General features: G+C 41.6%; 1 long non-coding RNA gene across 1 annotated transcript; it reads right to left on the reverse strand.

The window, feature by feature from the left end:
* Positions 1 to 6739: 6739 nt before the first annotated feature.
* Positions 6740 to 13593, reverse strand: LOC136285797 (uncharacterized). The gene is made up of 3 exons (XR_010719532.1): positions 13508 to 13593; positions 12131 to 12212; positions 6740 to 6983 (listed from the first exon to the last, which is right to left on the reverse strand). It is a non-coding gene; the product is annotated as an uncharacterized lncRNA (long non-coding RNA).
* Between the last annotated feature and the right edge of the window lie 13021 nt (positions 13594 to 26614).

Consider the following 26614-nt stretch of genomic DNA (forward strand, 5'->3'; position numbering starts at 1 on the left):
ACGTTCCAGCTACAAAGTGTGAACACCAGTGATGGATGGTTTTCAGTTGGGGCACTGATTAATCTCTCTCTCTCTCCTTTTTTTTTTTTTTTTTTTGCCACTGAATTCCTTTAAATTGTTGCCTTTCGGGTAAATTGAGTATTGCGTAAGTTCTTTCTGTAGAACGGGGCAGAAATGAAATTGGAATAAAAATGAATTTTTTACTCCAGGTCTTAATTACAGTGCTGGAATGCTGTAAAAATTGGATTTCCTTTAAAATGTAGTGTGTTTATAACTGGAAAGATTACAGAGGCATAGATATAAGATTCAAGGGAAAAATATTCAGCGAGAGGCTTTTCTGTTTGTCAGTAACCAGACTTTATCACCTTTCCTTATGGTAACTCTTAGCTCATGAAGGTTCTGTGAATTAGTTTGACAGGGAGGGACCATTGAAATTTTGGTTAACTTCTCCTGCCACCTCCTGGACAAGGTTCTAAACAGCTTTTCCCGACCTACAGCTATAAAACCTGAGGCTGCACAGCCCTCACACTAACAGCCATCCACTTGTGAAATTATCTTAGCCTCCCTGCTAGCACCTTTTCAGCATAAAGTAATAAGGAGCATGTCATAAATTATATTTCCTCCCCAGGAAATTTCTCTCAACCCCCTGAGCTGAATACCAAAAAGTTAAACAAAATGTTTTAACTCCTGTGAAAACAAAATCCTTCAGCACAAGGCTTTCAAGTCCTAGCTAGCAAATTTTCTAGCTGAGATAGTGCTGCCTTTCACTGATACCAGGGTAAGGGAAGAGTCACATAGACCTTGAATAGCCTTTGTAATAAATGTCTTAATTGTGGGGATGCTCAGATTTTGAAACACATCACCACCCTGAGTGGCTGTAAATCCTTCTGCTGGTGTTATTTGCAACTGGCATCATCAGAGATGCTCTGTATTCTGAAGTCACAACAGTAAATAAACAAGCACTATGCCCCGTGCCTTCTGAATACACTGATCTTGTTGGTCTGAATCAACTGAATTTATCTACCTCAATTACTGTTCAAAATTTCTTTTAAAATTTAAAATTCCTTAGCATGATAGTTGACTCTGTTTAAACTCCTTGATGTGTGTCTCCAATGCTGGTATATTCCAGAAAAATAATTTATTGGTTCATACCTGCAAAAAGATTTCCTTATTTATCAACAGGTTGCTATGCAATTTAAAAATTGTACTTTCTAGTGCTTAACTTCCACTAACTAGAAGTTATCTTCTAGAATATTCCAGTGGTTTGGATATTCTTAATTTGCATGGATAGGATGTTGCCTTTTGGGATAGACTTGGTTGATAGAAGCTTTGAGAGTGAAGCCTCATATGAACCAACATAATTGTATTTTATCTCCTATCTAACTCAGACCATAACACCTTGTAATTCCTTCATCAAACTTGTAATCTATATCTGAAGTGTACTTTTTCTCAGAGAAAAATAGCCAGACATGACTGTGTAGCTTTCCTTTGTCCTGTGTCCCAGTGATTGATGAGCTTCAGGATTCAGGATTACTGATAGAGAAGTAAATTCACTTTTAGGCCAATGTATCCACTGCTGATGTGGAAGTGGAATGATGGAAACTGAATTACACAGAAATGGTAGATTTGCCGCTTAAAATTGCTGCTCTCAGAGCAACTAAGGACTATGTCAACTCAGATTAAACTTGGCAAATAGTTCAATGGCAAAGAAAAGCTAGAAGTTATCTTTAAGTGAAAAGTTACAACTCTTCCTCTCAAAGTTTTTTAAAGAGCTGAAACAGAACTCTATCTGATTTTTAACTAATCTAAAATTTTAGTTTCTCTTTCAGTAAGCAGAGGAGGAAAGTAACCTGTTTTCCTTCCATTCCTCTTTAGGGATGGACTTCACATTTTTTCCTGTTTCTGGAGCATGTAACAGTTTTATACGTGGAACAACAGTCACCTATATAATCAGTCAACTGGGAGGTATTTTGCAGCTTCAGAAATACTATTTTAGGTAACATTCCACTTCTTATTCCTCAATGGATCAGTTAACAAGCTTTGGTGTCAAGGACTCTCTTAAAGGAGAGTTTGGCCCATAGTTTAATACCTCACATCATGAAAACACACTTGGTGAAACATGTGAGGAGATGTGCTGAGCAGAAACTACCCTCTTTAAAAACAGCTTCTAAAAGAAAAAGAATTTGGAGATACAAAAAAGAAGTATCAAGTCTGTTTTCCTCATCAGGGGACAGAGATGGGTAGTGCGGCAGAAAAAAAGCATAGAAAAAATACTGGCTGACACAAAATCAGAAAAGAGTCTGAGTGAGCTTAAAACCCATTTCAGATCTTGATTTCTGGCCTGATGCTTCGGCACCAGAACCTTTGTATCTGCCATGTGAACCCCAAGAACAGTTTTGTAGCCTTTTGTACCTTGCCACAACATTATTCAATAAACTTTTCTCTTTCCTAATGCTCTCATTTGTGTGAACCAAGCCTTGGCACAGACGAGAGTGAAGCTCCTTGTCTGGCTTTTAGCTGGCAAGAGCACTGCTGAGAGACCTGCAAGTCTGTAATTCGAAATTTAAATTGTAAATTAGATCTATAACTCTCTTTGTGAATAGACTGAGGTTAAGAGTTATAGTAATATCAGTGTAAGGGTTCCAGCTGAACCTGAAGACTGCAAAGTACCTTGGAAAGAGCCACACGTGGGGGTTACAGGGCCAGAACTGAACCTGAGGGACTGAGAGATGCCTTGAATTCTTTGCAGTTCCTTTAAAATATATTTTTTCTCCTCTATAAGATATAATAATTGCATTTCTATAAGAAACTGGTATTAAATTGTGCAGCAGAGTTCTTTTTGAGTTATGTTCTGTTTATGTTGCGTCTTTTGTGGCAGTAATACATATTTTAAAAATAAACAGAAAACGTTTTTGAAAAATGCTAAATTTCTGAACCCTTTTGTGAGATCAAAACTTGGGGCAAGAAGGAAATAATCTAGAGAATTCTCGGGAGGTCATTAAAATTTTTATCAAGTGAAAGTTGCTTTTACTGTTGTAAAGTGGTTTTTTTTGTTTGTTTGGTTTTTTGTTTGTTTTTGTTTTTTGTTGGTTTGTTTGTTTGTTTTTTTGCTGTTTCCCCACTAATTAAGAGAGAAGTGATGTGAAAATGGTACAGATCACCACCATCCTTGGCTCTCCGTCTGATTCTGCAGTCTGGGTATCTGCACATTTCATATTTAGCTGTGCCACATTCAAGGAATCTTGATTCAAAATTTCAGTTTCTGCTGAGGCTGGCATCCTTGCTTGCTTCCACTTGCCACAATTTAAATTTTCTCACCTCAAATGAAATGTATTGCTTTGGAGGTTTACATCCCCAAAGCCCACAGGTGCTGTGCTCAAGTGTTCTGAGAGACCATGTGCACTCTTTTAGCATGTGGCTTAGTGCCACGGGGTCTCTGGCATTATTCTGTCACCACATCAAATTTGTCAGTCAGTAAAGAAGGAAATTGGGAAAATATTCCATCTAGCCAGGCAGGTTCAGAAGACTTGTCTCCCAGCAAGAGCCACATGAAATTAATGTTATGACGATTGAGATTTACAGCTCCTCCTTTGTATTGAAAGCACAGAAACCAAGATGCATTTCCTGAAAACACTCTGAGAAATGAATTTATAGCAGCACTTGATGTCAAAATCAGACAGCATTCCAGGTTAGAGCTTACCTGTGAATATTTAGTTGATATCTAAGGTTTGTTCAAGTAATTTAACAAAAAAAAAAATCACTGAAAATTTCCAGTTAAATATATGACTTGTACTGTCTACATCTGCTTGTTTGTTTTACAAATATCTTTGTAACGTCCTGTGTGTGTCAGTGGGAAGAAAATACATGGAAATCTTTCCATAGTTCAATAGCCAGTAAAGTGGCACATTTCCTGTGCCAATATAATAAGATTTATTGCTCACTAGGTGTATAGCTTGGTTTAGAGGAATTTCCAAGGAGCTTGAGTATGGATTAGTGTGTCAGTTGAAGGTATTGGTGTTTTTTTGTTTGTTTTTGCTAATAAATTTTAATTGCTAAACCAATGCAATGTGTCGGGGGTATTAATTCTACCAGTTTAGAAATGCCTCATTTATTTTTTCTTAACATACTGGCTGTGCTTTCCTGCTTCTTTTCTGGAAGTCAGTCAGACCAGGCGTTGCCCAATCTGATTTATCTGGGCACCACAAGGCAGTCAGGTCCCTGCTGCAGCTCCAGGAATGGCTTTGTCACAACCTAGGAATGTAAGATAAGGCTCCACTTTTTCTGCCCTCTCATCAAATCTGTGTCCCTGCCCAGCAATTCCAAAGCAATGGCCCTACATTTATATAGATATGTACACCCCCTATATATATGTACACCTAAGAAAGACTTGGGCTTGATTTGCTGTGGGTGATGGAACAGTAAACCCCATTTTTTTTGTTTATTCTTCATAATTTTACTCAAATATCTCATTTTCCTGGTCTACTAGCTGCAAATTTAAAGTGTAATATACCTCCAGCTTCCTTTTCTGCCCCTTTTCATTAAGGGCAAAAGGAGTTTCTCTTATCGTTCCTAACAATAGGATCTGTGATAGAAATTCTCAGGTTGTTGCACAGACAGCTTCCAGCTTCAGTTACTCTTTCATCCCCCCCTGAGCCTGACATTAGAAATATCCTGCCTTTTCAATGCAGCTGAATGAAAAAAAAATCTCAGTGTATTATGGATAGAGCCAAGAAATAAAACCTGGAGGAGCAGGAGAGGGAGGGAAGGACAGATAAATGCAGAGAAGAAGGAAAAGGGAGAGAATAGACAGAGCAAGAGCCACCTATATCCAGCTCCTGTTTTTCTTCCTGATATCCAGCTAAAGCAGTGCAGAACTGCAGGGGCAGCAACTCTGTGCCCCCTAAGCAGTTGCAGCTGAAATAGCCAAATGTTTTTGCCCAGAACCTATGCTTCATTTTTTGGCTGTGGGGTGATCCAGCTGCTGCTTTATCTCCCATCACTGACTCCAGCACAGGTTGGGCTGGCAGGGAAGTTTTCCCCTCACTCTATGTTTGCAGATTATGGCTCTGCCACTCCCTTTTGAGTTTTCATCTCCACTGCAGTTGTTGTCCTTGCTGTGGCCACGTTCTTTGGCAGCAGGTGGACTTCATACCTACACTTCTGGAATGTCCTTTAAAGTACACACCTCTTCTTCTGGGGTCTTGCTGGTATAGTCACCAGCAGAAGGAGAGGTCAGGCTGATTTTAGTTATGATTGTCTAATAATTTTAATTATTAGATTGTCCTTTTAATTATGAGCTTGTTTAGAGTTCCCCCTCTTGAATGGGTTTTAGCACAGAAGCCTTGATTGCCAACAAAAAGGACCTTGGAAGTGTCCCTCCTGTTCAGTGAACTTCTGAATCAGCACATGCAGAATGCAGCTTCTTTTTATTAATGTTTATGGCTCATGGAATCAGTGAGGGAGAGACAGATTTTCTAATCAAAAGAGAGACTGCACAGTGATTTGTTGCCAGAATGTTGCATGAATGTGTTCTGGATGCAGTTAGTCTCTTTTATCAGCAGAATTTGATGAATCCCAGTTTTCATTAGCTATCTTGACTGAGCTATCTTGGATTAGTGCACATTTCCTGTAAGCAGCTTAATTTTTATTGTTATATGACATTCCTTGCTTAGCATAAAAAATGAAAAACAGAATGGTATTAAAAAAAGCTGAGAACCCTCATCAGTAGCTGTGGGGGAGTATTTTCAATCCTAGCATGACAAAGATGCCATATTTATGAAATCATGTGTAAATTTCTGAAACTTCCTTCCAACCAATAGCTTCCAGAGCCACTACACTGCATGAAGGGAGAAAAAGCCTCAATGCAGAGTGATTGGAGAGACAGACAATATGTGACTTCTTTATTAATATAATGAGCCATTTATATGAAGCAAAGCATCAACAGCCTGCTGTTCTGCAGCAAAAGGAGGCATAACATAACCTTTGTGGTATTGTTTTGCTGTTCTGGACTCGCCTAGAAGGGAAAATAATTCCTGTTAAAAGAAACTGTCCCTGTCCTCAGAAGTTGATCTAAGATTACAGATGTCGCAGAAGTTTTCCAACTTGTAGTTGACCATGAAAGAAATAATTTACTTTGTTGGAAGTGTAATTACTAGTTAAGAAAAAAAAATTCTATAGATAATAGATAATCTATAGATAATCTCATCTGTTGAAATAATTTTAGATGCAACCAAATAAATCAGGGTGAGAAATGATAATTTTGGCTCTTATTCTTCTGCTTGTGGGATGCAACTGGCCAGGTCACAGCTTAATTTAATCTTGTTAGCAGCCTCTGATGGAGATAATGAATGATTTCAATTGCGCCGTTGTCCAAAGACAATCCAGGGGAAGTGTCACTCTGTGCATTATCTGTAGATATCTCCTACTTGTTGCTTTCAGAAACTGCCGGCTGAGCAGATGGACCTTTGATCTGGCATAATTGCTATATTTGTTCTTTTACTCTGGTATGGCTGTGAATACAGGGTATTTTACAGTGCTTAGGTAAACGTTCCAGAATTTCTGATTCAAATACTCATGCATAAGATTTTTCTGCTTTGTCTGCAGGAAGTCTTCTGCAAGGGACACCAAAAGTTGCATTTTTGTGAATTTTAGTAGTAAAATTAAATGAAGAGATTTGTCTTGCTTTAATTTTTCTTTCTTCAGTGAGAAAGAAAGAGCAAGAAATTACAGTTCAGGGAAGCTTAATCTGTGGGATACTTTTCCCATTTCTATTTGTAAACATTCTGGCCAAAAGCCCCCAACGCCAACCTGTTTGGATGGATGTGACATTTTAAGCTGGTCTCAGAATTATAATCCTCATGCCAAGTGAGCCGGATCCATGGATTTTCCCACTCAAAGAAAATCCATTTTCAGATGAGATAAATTTTCTCACTCTTCTTTGCAGGGAGTGTCTGTGAAACTATTAAATAAGGCGTCCAAGCAACCTGTCACCAGGGAGAAAAGATGAATAAGAAATATGTTTGTCTTTAAAATAATTCAGTTCTTAGAAGAGCAGAATATGGAGATTCTACCTCTTAATGAGCAATCCCTTATACCCATGTTGATTTTGCTGGTGTTAGTACAGCTCTGTTTGGCATAAAAAAATCCATTTGCACATATCTCTTTCCAGTCAATCTGTTTTAGAGCTGATTATTTCATTAGAAAAGGGAGAGGAAAGGAAGAAGAGTTATTGGTGGCTTATGGACCAGACCTGCTGTTCAGACAGCATCAAATTCACAAAATCTAATTTGAACAGATGTTGTCTGGCTAGGGGTGTGAAGAAATGCTGTCAATTACTCCTTTTTCCATGATTCTCTTAGCTCCATTACTAGGGCATGTGGACTAAGTCACTCTGTTGTCTGTAACCTCACAGATGAACGTGTAACAAAATTCCTGGGCTGCAAATTCCCAGCTGAGGAAGGTTCAGACATCAGGTAGGAGTGTCCTTGGAGGCCATGTATTGCAAGTACTGTGTCAGGAATAATGATCCCAATCTGGGCTCCTTTCCTGCCACACACAGCCTCTTACTGACTCCAATTCACACTGAATTAAAGGCTGTCATCGTGGCGGAGATAAACAACAACAACAACCAAATTCTAGTCCGACATTTTAAAAAGGCCTTTTCTTTCTGGTTGTTCTGGGCAAATGAAAGGAAGGCAGTGTGTTTTTGCTGCGCTCACCTTGGTCTGTGATTTTTGTATATGAGAATATAATTTAGGCATTTGCTTTGCATATTTTGACTGATTGAGTTCAATCCTAGTTTTGGTTCTGTCGCTGGACCTGTGGTGTTGGCCCAGATTCACCAGCGAGTTTTCAGAGTAGTTCTGCTGAGCATTGCTGCACTTAAATTTTAGGGAGCTAAAATTCCAGGTGTGGAATTGGAAACAACTTCATGCAGGTGCTCAAAGTGCCTGCACAGTGCCCAAGGGGAGGTCAGTGCCCCGAAGGAAAACTGGGGGACAGCTGCAGACAGCAGGAGCGGGTCAGGCAGGGAAGTCCAACTGAGCCTTCTGTGACTGCAGAAAACATGGCTCAGGTGTGGTTTTTCTGCTCATGGATTTATTTTCAGTGGAGTCCCAGGCTCTGTTACCTCAACAGCATCTCAGGCAGGTGGTCTGTGCATGCCAGTGCTGGGGAATCCTGGGGTTTGTTCCTAAAGCCAAGGAGGTCAGTAGCTCCTGCTGTGGGGTGCATCACAAGTCACCTCCAGGCTGTGAGCAGAGTCTCTCCTCAGGGAAATGTCTTCACCACTTGGCTAACACATACACTTCAGGAGAGGAATGTTTGTGGCTAAGCCCTTCTCTAGGGCTGGGGATCACACACAGCTCAGGAGTGTAAGAGGTGTGACCTCCACCCCTTCTGAAGGCTTGCTTTTGACAGAGAAAACCCTGTAGGTGCTGTGCAGCTGTGTTTTAGGGTCTCTCAGTAAATGGTAGCCCTGGAGGAGTGGGTTTGTAGAGCAAAACTGCTGGTGGAGAGGAGTCAGCAGTCACACAGATGTCCCTCTGGGCTGGCACCAAGGCATCAGACACTCTGTGTCTTGGGCTGTGTGCAGAGAGCCCACTGGAGAGCACCAGAGGCACACCTTGTCCTCATCCTTTGGGACAGTCACCTGAAGGCCACTCTGTGTGTGTGTCTGTGTGTGCTGTGACACTCCTAGTCTGGACTGAAACACACAGCCAGCAGCAAAGAGTGCTCATGAGACAGTATTCCCTAGGCAGGAGGTAAAATAGCTGCATCTCTCCACAAAGCATGAAAATTCTTGTGGTATCCTACTCCTTGAGCATTTAAATTGCCTGGCAAAAGTGGCATCTCCAGTGCTTCCCTGGGAATGTGTCCTTACTTTAGTCACACTTCGGTTCACTTGTCTACAACGGGTACATACAGTGGTATTCTCTTGTTCTTATCTCCAGGATCCCAGGGGCAATCTAGGAAGGATATTATATAGAAAGAATAATTTTTATTTTTTCACTGTTCTCCCACTTAGAAAAACACCAGGGTTAGAGCTGTTACACTTTTCTAAATGTTCAGTAGAGGAGATGAGCCTCCTTCCAGCAGGAAAATATGAACTGCTGGAGTAACCAAACAGTTCTCAACTGTGCAGTTTCTGCTGTGGCAGATTGCCAGTAAGTGATGACATGGGGTTGGCATGGAACTCCTGACTCTGGCCTTTTCCCAGACCTGAAAGCATGCTGGGAATCCTGGGGTTTTTTACTGCAAACTCAAACAATTAGAAAGGCATACCCCTGCTTCACTCCAGCAGCTCAAAAAAGGATGATTGCCAACATTTCTTTCATCACCAGTCCTCTCATCTGCAATTCAAACCAAAAGTTTAAATCTAACTTCAGTACAGCTAAAACAGAAAAAGATCTTGAACCAAAAATTCAGGAAAGCAGGAACTCAGTTTTCTTGTTACTTAGAGGACAGTGAAAGCAAATGCTCTGTGCCGTACTGATGATGAGGAGGAATCCCTCCATCCACTCATGCCCATCTATTTTGTAGCACATCTCCCTTGCACCCACCTACATGAGAGGGATTTAAACTCTATGACTTTACCCAGCCAAACTCTTCCCCTCTGCTGTCCAAGGCTTTCTCCACCCAGACACACCCAAAAGCTCCAGCACTGCGCTGATTAGGATGTGCCACTACTGCTTCCTATCCCTCTGAAACCATGTATGCACCAGTCTGTCCATCACGCATTAATAAAACCTAGCTAAGGTAGAGCTGTAGGGTGCTTCCAAAGCAGTGAATGAAAATAAATACAAGGGTTGTTTAAAAAAAAAATGAAATAATTTAATAATTTTTTTTCAAAATTTGTGTTGTCATTTGCCTAATGCAGACCCACTCTCAGTTTACAACTTAAACAATTGCCTCATTTAAGCATTTTAATTTGGCCTTTCTAAATTCCCCTCAGATGCCCTAAGTCAGAATCCAGGGGGGTAACTGCATCCCTCATATGAGAAAGATGTAACTGCAGATACTTTACCCTGTGGACACGTGCTTGTCCTCCCCTTGTGTCCATTTTGGCTCTAATTGATAAAAATACCCGTCACAAGGGCTGTGTGTTTTGACGGGGTGGGTTCTCAGAAGCTGGTATGTGAACTGTTCTGTGGATTACTGCTCATGAACTTCTGCTAAACTCAGCTGGTCTGCACTCTGGGCAAATAAATCCTTTTATTTGGCAGACTTTAAAAAACAGAGAGAGAGAAAGAGAGAGGGAAATAGAGGCCATCAGACTGTTCCCGAACAGGAACATCCAGAAGAGTAACAAAAAATGTTGCTGCTGCGTTGCACAATTATTAGAATTGCTCCCCAGCAAAGGTCAAAAGCATTAACCACGTTGGCAACATTTATAAATAGACCTTTATGGAGTTTTACCTAAAGTGGGATGGATAAACACTTTGACTCAGGAACACCAATTAGAACCAGTAGGATCTTTTAATTTAATAGCTGCATTAGGCAAGACTGAATGAGTGTTGGTACAGACAGAGAACACCAGACAATTTCACTACTTAGAGAGGCTGAAATAAAATGCAATTTCAGCTCAGTCACAGGCAGCCACAGAACAAGGGGTCCTGGTGTGGCCACATAAGAGAAGGAAGGTAGAGAGAGTTTTTCCAGCCCGAACAGTGCCCTGTGACAAGCACTGCACCTCTTGCCATTGATCTCTGTATCCACAGGGATAAAGTGACCCAAAAAGTGCTTGGGAGCTTAAACCTGCTCCACAAATGGCAACCAGTGGGGTCCAGGCTGCATTCTCCCAGGAATTTAGGAAGCAGGTATTTCTAGCACACCATTTGCAGTGTTCACCATCACATTCTGGTTAAAGATGTTCATCAAGTACTCAGAAGCCAGGAAATGTTAACATTAAGTGTGACTTGGGCATTTTGATTTGTTCCACTTTGTCCCTGCCTAGCACGCATGAACGATGTTTGTTCATTCTAGGTTGGTCTAGGTTTGGGCTGGCTGCTGCTAATGGGAAAAGGCTAACAGGTAGAACATTATTACTAGGATTAATTACTTTGGAATCCATTTTGTGCAAGTATTTTTGACTGTCTAGACGGATTTGTTGCACTGAGAGCAAGGAGTGAGTTCTTTCAGGAAATAGAATGCTGGTATCTCACAATTGAGAGTAGGCAGAAGGGAAGTGGCTCAGTTCTGTGCTAGGAAGAACATTCCCCGTTTTTCTGGGATGTCAGGTGGAAGACAAAAACCAGCTCTGTCCCTACAGAAGCATCTTAACTTTAGTTCCATTTTTTTCATTGTGGCAAGGAAAAGTAATTTAGCTTTATGGTTCCTGTTCTCAGTATCCTCCTTAAGGTTTTTTGGTGAAAAACCCTTGTGATGAAGATGCACAATCATTCCTACTTCTGCATTCTCCCCACTGCAATTAAATGCTAAGTGGTAGGAGGAAGCTACTAAGAGAGTCATGTTTGGAGACACTGAAGATTTTTGTTAGTGTGAAGAATAGGAAATATGCTCTAAATGCAAAGGTAAATTTGCAAAAATGTGAAAATTTTGAGATAAATTTTATTTTCATTTAAAATTTCATTTTTTTCCTCTTAGTTGTTTTCATTCCAGTAACATGGCACAGGTCAGTAAGAATGAAAAGAAATTGAGGGATGATAGTTGAATGCAGGCATTAAATTAATTTGATGCCAGCAGTTGATTTGGCTTAGTTTGGTTAAAAACAACCCTCTTGTAGACAAACAATTGCTTCAAATGAGGTACAGTCTTCCATATGCTAAGTGGTCTTCAGAGCTGGAGATCGGTTTGTTAAAAAGGAACCTGAAAATTCAAAATCTACTTTCACTCAGTATGGCTTTACTGTATTTTTTCTTTGTATCATATCTGAATTCATCAATCACTTAGATGGGTGGTGGTTTTGCTATTCAGAGTGTTTTTGTGCTTTCCATTTTCCTCCCTTTCTAGCCACTTTTCCCTGCTTTCATTTACTTTCTTTCAACTCCTTCCTACCCAGAGGGATAAATAATGTTTTTTTAGTATGATTAAAGCTACCACAGAATTATGGTTTATTGCTTTTCTTACATTAATAAAGGGTAACTTCCCCTTCTCTTGCCCTTCCTCTCACCTTTGAAAGCTCTTGATCCACTGAAGTGGTGCCATACTCTTGTTGCCAAATCATCTTCATTCATCCATCTGTTTTGATACAACTGCAGAATTAAAACAGACAGGACACAACTGATTGTCCCAATTTATTTTTCAGCTGTAGGTTATAGACAGATTTTAAATGTAGATAACAAACAGAGCACAGCCTTGAGGTAGTGTTTGTGAGCATATAAGCCATTCTAAGGAGGATAACCAGTTCTAAGAATTTCCCTTTTAGTTATTTTTTAGCCTAAGCTTTTGAAACAGCTGATCATTTTGGCTGCCAGACTTAAGAAAACTGAGAGTACTGTGATTTTCTAGAAAATGTGAAGCACCTCTGTGCTGAAAAGGGGTCTTGGTTACTTGTTCTCAGGACAGGTGTTTCAGGAATTAAATTGGATTTTGGGTCATCTGTCCATTTTGGAAACACAGGCCCCACCATAGCATCCTGCAGTTGCCTGTGTTCAGATTTTAAAAGTGATTCACTGAGAGTTACTTGGTTACTCACACAGCTGAGACGGGCAACAAAACATTAAACTCAAATTGATGGGCCCAAATTTGTCTCCTAAACAACTGGGAGAATGAATTAGGGAGTGATATAATCTTCTAAATTGCATCTATTATGATGTGATAATGCAACATGCCAGAAGGAGTATGGAACTCTCATAAAGGGTCCTAATTTAAATTTGCTTTGAGATGGCAAAACACACACAAAACCTACATACTCGATTTAACTCGTTTAAGCAATGTCAGCATTTAATTAGATTATGAGGATAAAGTGATGGGATGTTACAGTTCAGATTTCCATGAAATTTTACTAATCTAGGGGCAAGAACTTATAGCACATGGAACATAAAATAAGGTGCTAAATTTAAAACATAACCCCATACATATTAGCATAATTAAAATGCCAAACTTTAAAATGCAATTATCAAGTAATAGGAATGCCATGCATCTGTAATGCCAGAATTTCCTTAAAGCACATTAAGGACTTGCAACACTCAGCAGATTCTTAACTACTACTTAATTACCTTTGCCACTTACTGCTGCAAAGATGCAGAGTATGGAAAAGATACACATTGGCCTAACCAAAAGAAGGATTAAGAGGTTTTCTTTTGTAGTTCTAATACAAATAGACTTTTAGAATCGACTGTATACCTTGCTTAGTGAGCAGCTAATGAAATCATGTGTAAATCGAAATTTTAGAACTGTCCTTTGAATACTTTAGCTAGCATCAAGCACTCCCTATTGCATGGATCTCTTGTACAAAGCTCAGCAGGGTAAGAGTTTCAGGGTGCTCCTTAAAAGCTGCATTAGTTTTGTATTCACCAACCTGTTGCCTTTCAAAAGAAAGACTTACCTTTAACGAAGTGTTCCCTTTGACAGTATCTCCTTTAGAATCAATTTTGCAGTTCTTAAGACAATTCAGGTTTGCATAATATTCCGATCCCTTTCATGTAACCGGTGTAGGTTTTCAGGCAATTTAGAGGCTGATGTCCTTCCTCTTACAGCTTTTAGGAACAGTTCTATATTTGAATTTGTCATTCATTTTTTTTCCTCTCTGACTGCTCAGAAAACAACAGGAAATTTGATGTTCTGCTATGACAGCCTTTAAAATTAGAAACAGCTACGTAAGATAAGCACAGATGAAGAGGTCTTTCTGGTCTGAGATGCTTTTCCCTGTCAAATTCTTCCCTCACACAGTGTGGCTGTGCCACACTGCTCCAAAGGAGGTGGGAGGTGGGAAAGAAGGGTGTCCTGAGAAATCACATCTGCAATTCTTTCGGGAAGTGTCTTCCCCCCCTGGTGTCTGCAGCTATGACGAGCTTGCCTGTGTGTGCCTGCTGTTGTTACCTGGCCAGGAGAGCTGCCATGTCTGGGTCCGTCCCTTGCACAGGGAACATCCTGGTGGAATTCAGGGTCCCCAGGTGGTGGTAGCTGAGTCTTGTCTTGAGAGAAGCCTTGTGGCAGTCACTGGAGACAGGGTTTCAGATTCTCTTGTTCTGGGTTTGAATGGCTTCACCTCTGTGCTGATTATAAGATTATAAAGTCCTTATGCCACAAAGATTAAAGATAAATAAGGAAACAAAAAAAAAAAGAAAACTTTAGTAAGGCAACAGCACACCAGAAACAATAGAGGAATTTTGCTGAGGGGAAATGTTTTTCTTTTTAAGAAAAAGATAATGGCATCTGTGGAATGGGGCTTGCCACAAAACCTCACTGTGTCTCCACACTTGTTAAATTAGCTGTGTGTCTCCTCTGTGCTGCCTCCATCTGAATACAGACAGGTAAGAGATTGAGTTATTTCCTTCAGCACCAGCCCGGAGACTCCCTGGCCTCAGCTCCTGCAGCACTCCCTCTGTTCTCAGGGCAGGTATGAGGCACTGATTTTAAGAGACAGGTGGCATATGTCTTAGTGCTGAATTGCATTTCTCATATCACAGATCCTGCAGAGAAGAAGTGGTGCAAAAAATTATGCAGGTCCAAAAAACAGTGCCCATATTAAAGACTCAGAGCTTGCACCAAATGTGCAATTTCAGCTCAGGCACCTGGAACAGGCAGAGTGAATGAGAATGGAAGAAAGAAATTTTTCCAAGAGTCATTGGTCAGGAGTTCATTGAATTTTCCCTTACATTCACTGGACTGATAAATGCAACTAACAGCTGCTTCACTGGAAAGAGTTTTCACTCAGTTATTTCCTTCATCTCAGACTTGGTCTCATTTGATAATCATTTTTACATGTTGACTTTCACAATGTTCCTCCCGACCTTGCAGTGCAGTGACAAAGGAATTATAGCAAAGTCAAGCCATTGATTTTTACTCTTTCCTTGCTACATGCTTTTTTTTTTTTAAATTTTTTTTTGTAAGTGCAGTAATTTCCCTCACCACGCTGAGATGTGTTCCATATCTTTCCCCAGGACAATGGATGTATCTGATCAAATCTATCAGCCAAGTAAGCCAGGTGAAACATCTACTGCTGTTCAGAAAATAGATTCTGCATTGATTTAACTACTAGAAAAGCAAATCTCTGTTATTTCAAAGAGCAGTAAGATTGCCCTCAATACTCATTTCCTATCAGTGTGGGACAGATAAAGCACTGAAGTGGAAGTCAGAAATCTATCAAATGCCTCATTGACTTGGGCCAATTTAGAATGGTTTTTTCTTGTGCTTCCTGACTGTGTGTCTACTTCTGTACTGTAATAACACTGTGGAGGAGAAACCATTTCTGTACTTGTTTGTGCAAACTCTGCTTTGCTCAGAGTCCCCAGGTAACTTAGAAGAAGCCTCATTTAAACAAAGCTATGAAACATTGCAACTCCCACCTGTTTCCTTCCAGTTCCACAGGAGGAAATAGCTTTGCCTGATAGCAAGTGCAGTTTTGTGGTTTGGATAAAAATGATGTGCAGTTGCAGTTGTATCCTATGGCCTCAGGCTGCACTCCCTTAAGGCCTACTGCTTTAAGTCTTCTAAAACAAAAAAATGCTTCAGTTCAGTCCATGGGCCCCAAATGTGAATTATTCCAGTCAAAACAGGCTGGCCAACTGTGGTGATATTAAGGTGTGTAAATAGCTGGTATGTGGATAAAATTAATGGAGTAATATTGGAGTGCTGAGAATTCAGTTAAATAGTAACCAGGGCGATGAAAGCTGGAGGTGTTTGATCCATCATTCCATCCTCGTGCCCAGGGAGCTTCTGGAGACTGCCAGAGGACAGTGAGATCTCACACCAAAAATACAGCACAACTGGGGACAACATCCTTCTCTTGAACCAGGATGTCCTCACTTCTCTGGGGAGCCAAAATGAACCCATGTGCCACCAACCTCTCCGCTGGCTTCAGCAAAATTCCAGTCAGTGCCAAACTAGGAGACCTGATGTCCCAATCTTGCTTTCCATCCCCCCTATTCCCCCACCATTTCCCAGTGTATTGTCTATTGCTTCCCTTTCCTCCCTCTCCTTTTACTTTTTTCCAAGTGTTGGGCCTTGCTAGCTGGGATTGTTTTGTAGCATGTCAGAGAGCCTGTGATCACAAAAGCCGCTCCAGCAGAGTTTTAAAGTCTGATTTGTGAGGGTTTGTCACATCTAATCGCAAAAGGTAAGACCTGGTGCTGGGAACTTGCCACTCCTTGAGAGCACGTGAGAGACAGCCTCAGAAACAGCAGCTGCCTTTTTTTAATCTCCACTGTTCTTTTAATTTTTTTCCCTTTTTGGGGCTTGTTTTGTCTTTGAGGAAAGATGATCAAGCTACACCAGAAAAAGCAGTGGCAACAATGCATCCAGCCAACTTCAGCATCTGTTTCTCTTTGCCATCAAAAGGCACATTAGTTATTTCCCTTGCTAGCACCCTCTGATAGATTTGCCAAATCAGCACCCTTTATGTGTTAAAACTCTGGCGACAAAATAGAAAGGGAATAACAGAGGCTGAAAAGAATTAGTTGATTCTTTACCTCCCATGTGTTTTCCTTTATTACATTGTGAGTTCAATGCATGTCAGGTGCAATTTGCAGAGAACAGTAAATAAATATTTTTAGTGTTCCTTGCTCCGAGTGTTAGGGTTGAAAATGGAGCTGAGCAGTATTGCAATAAGTTACCTGAGACTCCATTTTCCTCATGCAGGAAAAGCCAATTCTTTACTCACATCACTTGTTTTATACAGTTTTCACAGGCCTCATGTATTGGCTGGTACAGGACAGTACAGACAATAGGAATAATATATAAGACAATAATATCAACTTTTAAATTATGCCTCTTATCATATCAGTAAATTCACACTATGGAATTAATATTTTCTCACCTTTTAGACAGAAGTGGCTCAAGCCACAGACTCTTGTCCAATAATGTGCAAAGGTCCTGGTTTATTCTTTATAATTCAGCCATCCTGATCTGAACTACTCATTGACTTTGGCCTGCAGCAAACTCCCACCACAGGGTTCCTTTTGCAGGCTCTCACTGCTGGTTATTTCCTGCCAGAACATGACTGCAGGTATTTCCCTGCAGCCCCTCACTGCAGGATTTCACCCAGCTCAGCTGTGGCTGCAAACTCTCCCTGCAGGGCCCAGAGGCAGCCCCAGGCTGAGCCCACAGCAGAGTCCTCACAGCAGTCAGTGTCTCTCTCTCCCATTTGGGCAGTCCTCCAGTCTTCCCAAATCTTTCCTTCAATGCTTCCTTTTTCCTCAGGATCCTCCCCTGATTAGCCAACCCACTCTTTTATCATGCTCGTAACACAGCTGTGGCTTACCAGGGGTGAGGTCTGTAACCTTTTCTCCTAAAAATAGATCAGTTGTAACTATCTGAAAAAGCTGAGATAATATATTCCAAACATTCATGTAACTATAGCAGTAAAAGGAAACAAAAGAAAACACTGAACAACTTACTGGTAAAAGCTTTAATAGCTCAGATTGAATAACACTCAAACCTGGTATAAACGCATTTTGACAGCAATAAAGCTTGACAAAATTAATTCAACAGAACTCTGCCCTAAAAGGACTTTCTATTAATAAAATGTAGCTCATTACCTCAGTAAAACAGAAGGTACACTCAAGAAAACTCAGAGTTAATCATTATTAATACTAAATACAACTGTGATCTATACAAAACTGGAATAAAACATTGCCAAAACTAATGATACTGAAACTTAGCAAACATGAAGTTTTCAAAAATAACTTAACAGAACTTGGCCTTGCTCAACTTAACAGAAGCTAAGAGAGCATTATATTATTGGACCTCAACTAAACATCACTGCAAACTAGTACCTTTAAAAGTTGTAGATACGACAAGATGTAGCTGATTCTACTGTTATCAGCACAAAAAAAAAAAAAAAAAAAAAAAAAAAAAAAAAAAAAAAAAAAAAAAATCAGTAGAAATAACAACATGATGGTGTACTGGAGGGGACAAAAGTCTCAACAAGCATATTAAACTCTTAAGTAATTTAGTTATGAAAAAACCCCATGACAACTGCAGATTTCACGGAAACAAATTTACTAAGACTTTTTAGAGTGCAGGATTACTGAAAAAAATATAATAACGTGTAATTTGGCAAACTGCTGGACGGCTGAGTAGCTTCTCACGATCGTGTTTTGTGTCATTTCATCTGGCAAATTTGTTAACATTCTTGTTAAAGAAAACAGACTAATCTTTGACAGGTAATAAACCACTGCATTTACTGCTATCTCTCCAGCAGCCGTAAAATTGTAAAAAATTAATTAGATTTCAGTCAGAAAACAAAATTAACTTTAAAAAACCCAGTATCAACACGTTTTCAAGGCATTTAAACACAGTATGTAAAGCTTCATTAAACAGAGGCGGTCAGAACCCACTCGGCGCTGGGGCGGGGGCTGACCTGCCCGCAGGGAGAAGGGAGAGGAGGGGAAAGGGAAAGAGAACTCCGGGCGCCGCCGCATCCCCGCCTGCCCCGACACCGCGGGGGAAAGCCACGCAACAACACCTCTAAAGGCCGCCTGTGGCAACAGGGGGAAAACAGCGAAAACAAACACAGAAAAGGTTAAAAAGCCGCCGGGGCTGTGGGAAAGCGAGACCGGGAGGGAACGGCACTGGAGCCGTCAGCTCCGGGAAGGAGCTGTGCTGCAGGAAATGTGCTCCGGGTCCTGCCGTCTGCAGAGCTCGCGCGTTCCGCATGGAGATGCGAACGGACCGATGCCGGAGCTCGGGGGTTTCTGGAAGATAAAACCTCACCCGAGCGGGGCCGGCGCGGCCCCTGCCCGCCACCACGGCCACCGCGGCTTCCCGTGCAGCGGGACCCGGCCGCCCCACATTGCCGCCCGGGGACACTGTGTTGCGCCGGAACCATTTTGCAGAGGTGCACGCACACAGGTTCCGTGTCCGGGCTCTTTGTCGGGCGGCTCCGCGGCCCGTATTCTGCGCGGTGCGGCGCGGAACTTCTCATTGCGCGTATTGTCCGTACCTCGCGGCGCGTGGTTTGCACATTGCGTAATTTGCATATTACGCACGGCGTAATTTGCATATTGCGTATTTTGAATATTACGCGCCGCGAGATTTGCATATTACGTAATTTGCATACTACGCACCGCGTAATTTGCACGTTGTGTAATCTGCACTGTAGGAATCGCGTAATTTCCGTGCTGCTCCCTGTGGCGCGTGTGTTCATCCTGCGTGGTGCGGCGCGGGAGTTCCTTTGGCGTTCCTTCAGCCTCGGTGTGTTCGGGGCCGTCCCGCGGCCGCCGGGAGCTGCAGCCGGAGCCTTTCGCTGCTTGGCGGATGCGCCGCTTGAATTTCCTTTCGCTGCGGGCTGATCGTTCGTCCGCGGCTTCGTGTGCTCGGTCTCAGCTCAGCAGCTGTTGTAACGCGTCAGCCGAGACTTCCTTTTCTCCATGCGGGAAAAGCCGATTTTTTTACTCGCATCACTTCTTTTACACAGTTTTCACGGACCTCGTGTGCAGCACCTGTTGGCTGGTAGTTTTCTTACTGCATTTTTTGGTCAGAAGGTGATCTGTGTGTACCTGCTAAGATTCAGGTTGTTTGCATTCCTCCTTTGTGGCTTCTCCTGGAACAGATCATCTTGTTTCCACAGATGCATTTATTTTTTAACCCAAAGAATTGCTCCTTGTGTTAACGAACCTTTCATACCAAGGTTGTTGCAAATTTCTTAACTACGCTTAGTGCAGTTAACACTTAAAGCGTTGGTTATTTTTTACAAATGGCACATTGATTCCTTCCCAATTTCTGTCCCGGTGCCCACCCCCCTCCATTTGGTCCTGGGGCTCCCTGCACATTTTCCTGTCAGGGGTTGTAAAAACAGTGCCATTATCATGGCTTGTACCTTTACCTTTTCCTCATCCCCTCTTTCATATCTATTTTTTATGCACATGAGATGCTTTTCTAACCAATTCCTGGCAGGGCCCACTGTGCCGCCTGTCCAGCCCCTGCTCCCGCTGCCTGGGAGCTCTCCCACCTCGCCTGGCTCTCCTCACTTTGGAGAAACCCCCTTAAGTCCTGAACAGCAAAAGCAGACAAATCCAAATCCTCCAGCCTGCCTCCAGAACAGCCCGGCGACGGGTGGGGGTGAAGGGACAACACCTCCCTGTTTTCCCTCTCCTGGGAACCAGGAATACAAAAGACTTGCAGCCAGCCCTGTATTAGACTGCAGGGTTTGAAGATAAGGCAGAGAAGTTCTCAGTCCTCCCTGTTCTTTCTTTATCTCACCTTATCTCCCGCTGCTATTTGCCTTGACAATATTTCTCTCCACTCCCCTTGGAGCAATCCTTTCCCAAAGCAACACCTTATTGCCCCCTCTGGGCATCCACATCCTAAACTACCTCTGGGAGAATGTGCAAACCACCTCAGCATTCTCCCAAAGGTGCCATCGGAGGTATTTTGGGATCGGCATCCCTATAGTCAAGACCCTTTTTCGACTTTCCTTTGTTGCCCGCCCTGGGCATATCCTGCCACGTTTAACTCAAGTTCAACTTGCACTCACCGGTGAGAGTTGCTGGGATCGTTCCTGACTTTCCCTTAGTGCCTCCTTTGGGCAGCCAGGTCCCGTGGATTCTTCAGGGATCCCCCTGGTCCTCCTCTCATCTGTCTCCAGGGAGCTTGAGGGAGTATGGAAAAAGACAAGGAAATCATTTGAGTGCCTGAGAAATTGTTCTTTGTTTATTTTCTGAAGCAAAGGCAGCTGCATTGTGATGTGATTACAGTTCTGGAAGCAGACAAGAACAAATGCCTGGAATTGGGAGCCAGAGAATGTCCAGGTAGGAACCCACCATTGCAGGCAGAGTAAAAGAAACTCCATGCATCCTGGCTGTGTTGGTGGCTATGGATTTAAAGCAACTCCTAAAGGCAAACCCCCACAGGACATGAACATGTAAGCTAAAAAATATCACTGAAGATAAATTTCATTTGGCATCACACAGATCAACAATGTTGAACAGTGTGGTCATGGTCCAGAGGAACAATTCTCTATTAATGTCAAGTCTATGACCCTCCAAATTACAGGTTTTTTTTCTTTGAAGAACTCTATTAACGGAATATGTAAATTCCAGGTGGCAACCAGGGCTTTTAATGGAATCATGTGAAAGTTTTGAAGTGATGATGAAAACCTTTCAGACATCACACATTAACATTAAACAGTGACTAAAATTGTTTTTGAAAGAAGGTTGTTTTGAGTATGAAGAAAACTAATATTTGTTTTGTGTGTGTGTGTGTGTGTGTGAGTGCTGGAAATGATGACTATTGAGTGACATCTAGTGGATGTGGAGATGCTGAGCACCAGCTTTTCAAAGGTACAAAACTTTCAAAACTTTCTGAAATACATCCGAGTTGAAGTGCTCACTAAGTGACATAATTAAAATGTTGTGCATTGCAGCGAGATGTAGGTAACAAGCCAGAGAGACAGATTCCAGATCTTCAAGGAAACAGAAAACAAACTAAAAAGTGTCAGATTTCTCTTTTTTACATCCCTCCAATTATAATGTAAAAAAAAAAAAAAATCCCCATACTACGACAGCCTGCTCATTGTCCTGCTTCCAGTTGTACTTTATATATCCCTGCACAGAGACCATTTACCAGTACACTCCCTGAAAACCACATTCTGTCACACAGCAGCCCTGGTATGGTGGCCAGGGCCTTCTGATATATTTTGGATGAGTATTTATTTTACCTTTTTCATTTCCTTTTCACATTTCACAGTTTAATATGTACTCATCTTTGAGGCTTACTGGCCACAATAAGTCCAGAGTTGCTTTATAGTCACTCAGTGATAGAAAAATTGTAGTTTTTCAGGAGAGATTATTGAAGAAGAATACCTGAATTGCTTGCCTGCCTTAACTCTCTTTTTGGGAAAATGTATTTCTGAGCAGAACACATTTCAGAAACTGTGACTTCAATTTTTGGAGATGAAGGGACAAAACATCAGCAGAAACATTTTGTATTCCAGGGGAATGATTCATCAGATGTCCTACAGTACACTAAAATTTCTTGATCTTTAGGTGTGTAATTGTGGACTCCGGATTTTTCACCTTGTCCACAGAACCTTCACAGGGCTCTGTAGGAACTATTAAACTCCCGCTTATTAACTTTGTTTCTTCAGTTCATAAATGTAAATTCTTCTCTTTTTTTTTTCATTTTTATCAGGCAGAATTTAAACAAGCCCCTGAACGCAAAAAACTCCACTGATACTCTAAATAAGCTAAATCCAAAAGTGTGCCCAGAGCAGAGCCAGAAGGGCTCAGCCTTGCAGCAGGGGGTTTTCAAAGCTGCAGCCACCTGGAAGCAACATTTCCAGTGGCTGCTCCCAACTCCCAGCCCTGAACGTGTCAGAGAGTAGCTCTGCTCCATCCAGAATGGCCTGCTGGCCTGGGGAAATCAATGCCACACGCCCAGAACAACTGCAGGAGGGAGCTCCAGGCCACAAGGAGGGATTCAGAAGTGGTTCACATTTTAATTCTCTTCCTCCTGCTCCTCATCCACTCCCTCCCCAGAAGAACTGCAGTGGCAGTTGATTTTTAAATGTCTTTTATTCGATTTACTTCTGTCTTTCCTCTTAACCTGCACTATATTTGCATGCAGATACAGCTTTTCATGATACCTGCTTGTCTTTCTGTGACATCTTATACTTTAGTGTAGGCCAGGGCTATGCTTTTAAATTTAGAAGAAATGACATTTTCAAGATTCAAACCTGCTTTCTCTTTCATTGTATATTATATTCAGTTCACTAAATAAGTGAATCCAGGCAGTAAAGAATAATTTAAATTGGAAAATTCCTCTAAAATCATCAACAACATTTGACCAGTTGGCAGCTAGACCGCAGCACCTCCAGCCCCTCCTTCTGCACTGACCTGGGTGTCTGCAGAGCTGTTCCTCTGGGCTGTTTTCGTCCTGCTCTTCTCTGGCCACAATGCCATCTGAGCAGCAACTTTTTCCTTCTTCTTAGATCTGTTATCACAGAAGCATTCCCACCATTCCAGCTGGGCACAGCCTTGGCCAGAAGCACTCCCATCTTTGGAGCCACCTGGGATTGGCTCTGGTGGGCGTGGAGGAAGCTTTTGGCAGCTTCTCACAGAAGCCAGCCCTGCTACCAAAACCTGCCTGTGCCAAACCTTCTGGTTCCTGTTGCTGCTGCAGCTGAAGTGCTCCTGCAGTTATTTAATGAAATAAACTTGGGAGAACTAAATTAGCCTTTCAACTCAGCTACAAGGTATGTCCCTCTCAGATTACTGAGCATTAGAGGCAATTTCATTCTCCCTCTTTCTCTTTTTTCCATCCCAGCCCTCATCTCTGGTCTGAAAACTGACAGATGTGTGGAGACATTTCTGCACATCTGGAGATGTGCTTGGAGTTTGCTGAGCCCTTGGGGGCAGGCATGGAGCCGCACTGAGCTCTGCAGAGCTGAGGGCAGCTGTGACCTGCAGGGCTGTTGGCTCCAGGGTTTCAAATCAGTGCTTAGCTGCAAGCTGAGTTATTGCACACAAACTCTGCATGAACAGTGGGGTCCTACCAAGGCATAATAAGAGCGCTGATAAAAATGTGGCTGCCACGAGCTAGGGCAGGCAGATGCCAACAGCTCCTCTTGAGCTTTTCAGCCTGAGAACATGGAGCGTGGTCTGAGGCACAAAATGCAGCTGGAAGGTAAAGAACACCAGCTTAGGGCTTGAGCACACGTTTGTGGTTTGTGGGCTGGAACTGATTCCCAGCTGGAGAACACGGAGTGTGCAGCACTGCTCAGTGCTGCTGTCAGCCTGAAAACATCTCCTTATTGCTTTCATCAAGTGCATGCTACCAAATTAACAGAATTCAATTCAGAACAGGCCAGAGAAAGGGTTGAAACTCCAGCCTGAGATTTGCTGTTTTAGTAGCCAGTCTGGATCCTGACTGCAGATTTCTTTAACATCTTTGCTTATCAAATTGATCTGACCTGGACCACAAAATCCAGGAACCGCTCCTGAGGTTGTGCACTTTTTCTCTAGCCATGGATGCTGTTGTCCTCTGAAAGGAAAGGTGAGAGAAATCCTTTTCTGTGGCAATTGTATAGAAAGGACTTTTTTTGTTATCAGTTTTCTAAGTGTGACGTTGTTAACTTTGCAGATAGTTTTGAAGTTTAAAATGGTTGGGCATTTGAATTTATTTCTTTCTTTTGGGGAATCAATCTCTCATCTACTTTAAATACTGTTAGACTCATACTTGTCAATAAAGTTTCCACTCCAAATCTGTTTTTTCTCTGCATGTGCATAAAGATTTTCTACTTTCAGCTATTGATGATTCAGAGTAATTTTTTTAACTGCTACTAAACCTGAAATACCTGTGGCTTTAAGTGCTGTCTCAGATAGTGTACATGAATCAGTAGCGTGAATCTCAATATCCCAGATTTGTAAAGGGAAAAAGACTATTAATATTACAAATTCTAGGTTTCAGATTGGGCATAATGAATGATGAGTTTGAGAAACAGAAGTAGATGTGTTCTAAAATAATTTCCCCAATCTAAGGGTTTTGTTTTTGTTTTTGTTTTGTTTTTTGGTCAGAAAACTCTGATCCTATAAATGAAGCACTGCAGGAGAATTCCCCTTGCTGTGCCAGATCCTATCATTAAAACCAGAAAGTCATCAAGGTGTTGGTCACCCTTTTCTGATTTTAGCAAACCTAAAGGGGAGAGTTCAGGAGAGCTCTGTGCAATCTTACTTGCACCTTGATTCTGGTAAGGACAAAACTATAAATTTGAAGGCACTGGTGGAGGCATCTGCTGGTAAAGAAAATTGTTGTCCTGATGGATTCTCTGCCATGTGCTGTCATGCTAAAAAATAGTACTTCTAGAGAAATAGAAACTCGAGTTTTTAACACTGTGAAAGTCCTGAAGAGTTTAATTTTGTGTGCGTTATGACTTAAAAAGTTAAAAGACTGACAGACTAAAATAAGACAGAATGTTTGAAAATAAAGCTGATCTACTTTATTCCAACATCTAGTATAGCTGGCGAAAGAAATTGGTCAGAAAAGAGTGATGTTTGCGGGGGGTGAATGCCCTGTGGGTGTGCTGGAGGAGACGGGGCTGGGGACAGAGCAGAGTGACACAGTGGGCACAGGTTCAACTGGGGTGGTCACATGATACTTCAGTGTTTTAAGGCACTACATTCAGTTTTTCTTTCCTGGGTTTCCCCTGCTGACAGGAGGAAAAGATTGCCGTTAGCAAGCCTGGCAAAGGAAGCATGCATGGCACAGGAACAAGGCCTTGGGAAGAACTGTGTGTGCCACAGGGTATTTCCTTCTTCTCTGAGTGAAACTGCAAGTGCACAGTGAACAACTACTGGAAAACCACATCGTTATGTGGAAATCAGGCTAAAAAACTGCACTTCCCAAACGCTGCCCTCATCAGCATGGTAAAGCATTGTGATAGTTACTGACAAAATACACGTATACAATATTGGATGTTGTTCACTTCTCGATAAAAATTACTGGAGTATGATTGCTACCTTTATAGCTGGAGTTACACCTGCCTTATAACCCACAGCTAAAACCAGGTTTCAATCATGTACACATATTCAGCATTCCAAGTATATTTTTAAAGTGTTATTTTACAAAGGAGGGCATTTTCAGAAGCCATCCTGATGACAACAATGTGAAAACTAATCTTTAAAAAATTTGTTTTCCAAGGCATAAATGGTGTGCATTGCCTCAGTGCCCATATTTTCTAATGGAGGATTAGTTATCAACTTGTCAAGCCTATTTAGGAAGGGATTATCACTTTACAGGAATTGCAAACATCAGTGTGGAAGACAGTAAGTCTTAAATTCCTTCCAACAAGTCAGGGTTTTTTTGTTTGCAGTCTTTAGACAGCTTATTTTCATAGTTAAAGATACTGCATTGCAAAAGACTGGTGGAATTTCCTCTTACCTGGAAGTAAGCAGTGCTCTTAAACTCAGAGGTTAGAGAAGAATTTTTTCTGTAGAAGTGGCGTGAGACATAAGAGAAATGAAAGTTGTTCTGAGAATGGGATTTCCCAACACTACGGAATCCCTGGGGGCAGAGAGGAGATTAGAAGGGGAGATACCATTTGCATGTGACCACAGATAAGCATATCAAGGCTTGTGTAAGAATTCGATCTTAATCTTGAAACAACACACAGTAATGTTTTTAGACACCTCACTAATCAATATCTTGATTAGTACCACAAAACTTTCTGGGCATTGGTTTGGTATGGGAGTCCTTTCCCAACACTGGTTTCAGAGGGCTTTGAAACCATTTCATGGGGGGTTATATCAACATTACTGTGAGCTGGGCTTATTTCAGTTTTCAGTTCAAGAGAAACTTAAAATGTCTCTTCTTTTCCCTGTTTCTTTGTAAAAGAACAAATGTTGGCAGTTCATTCACAACTAGTGGCATTAGGTACATGTAAAAGTAGGTATGTAAGATTTTGTTCTAAGATCAGGTGATTGGCTTTTGGATAAGCCCAATAAATGTTTTTCAGGGACTGTTTGCATTTTGGTTTTAGTGGTGTTGATCTCTC

Source organism: Chamaea fasciata, unplaced genomic scaffold (assembly GCF_029207755.1).
Source record: "Chamaea fasciata isolate MVZ Bird 193981 ecotype frontalis unplaced genomic scaffold, bChaFas1.0.hap1 SCAF_2, whole genome shotgun sequence".
NCBI lineage: Eukaryota > Metazoa > Chordata > Aves > Passeriformes > Sylviidae > Chamaea > Chamaea fasciata.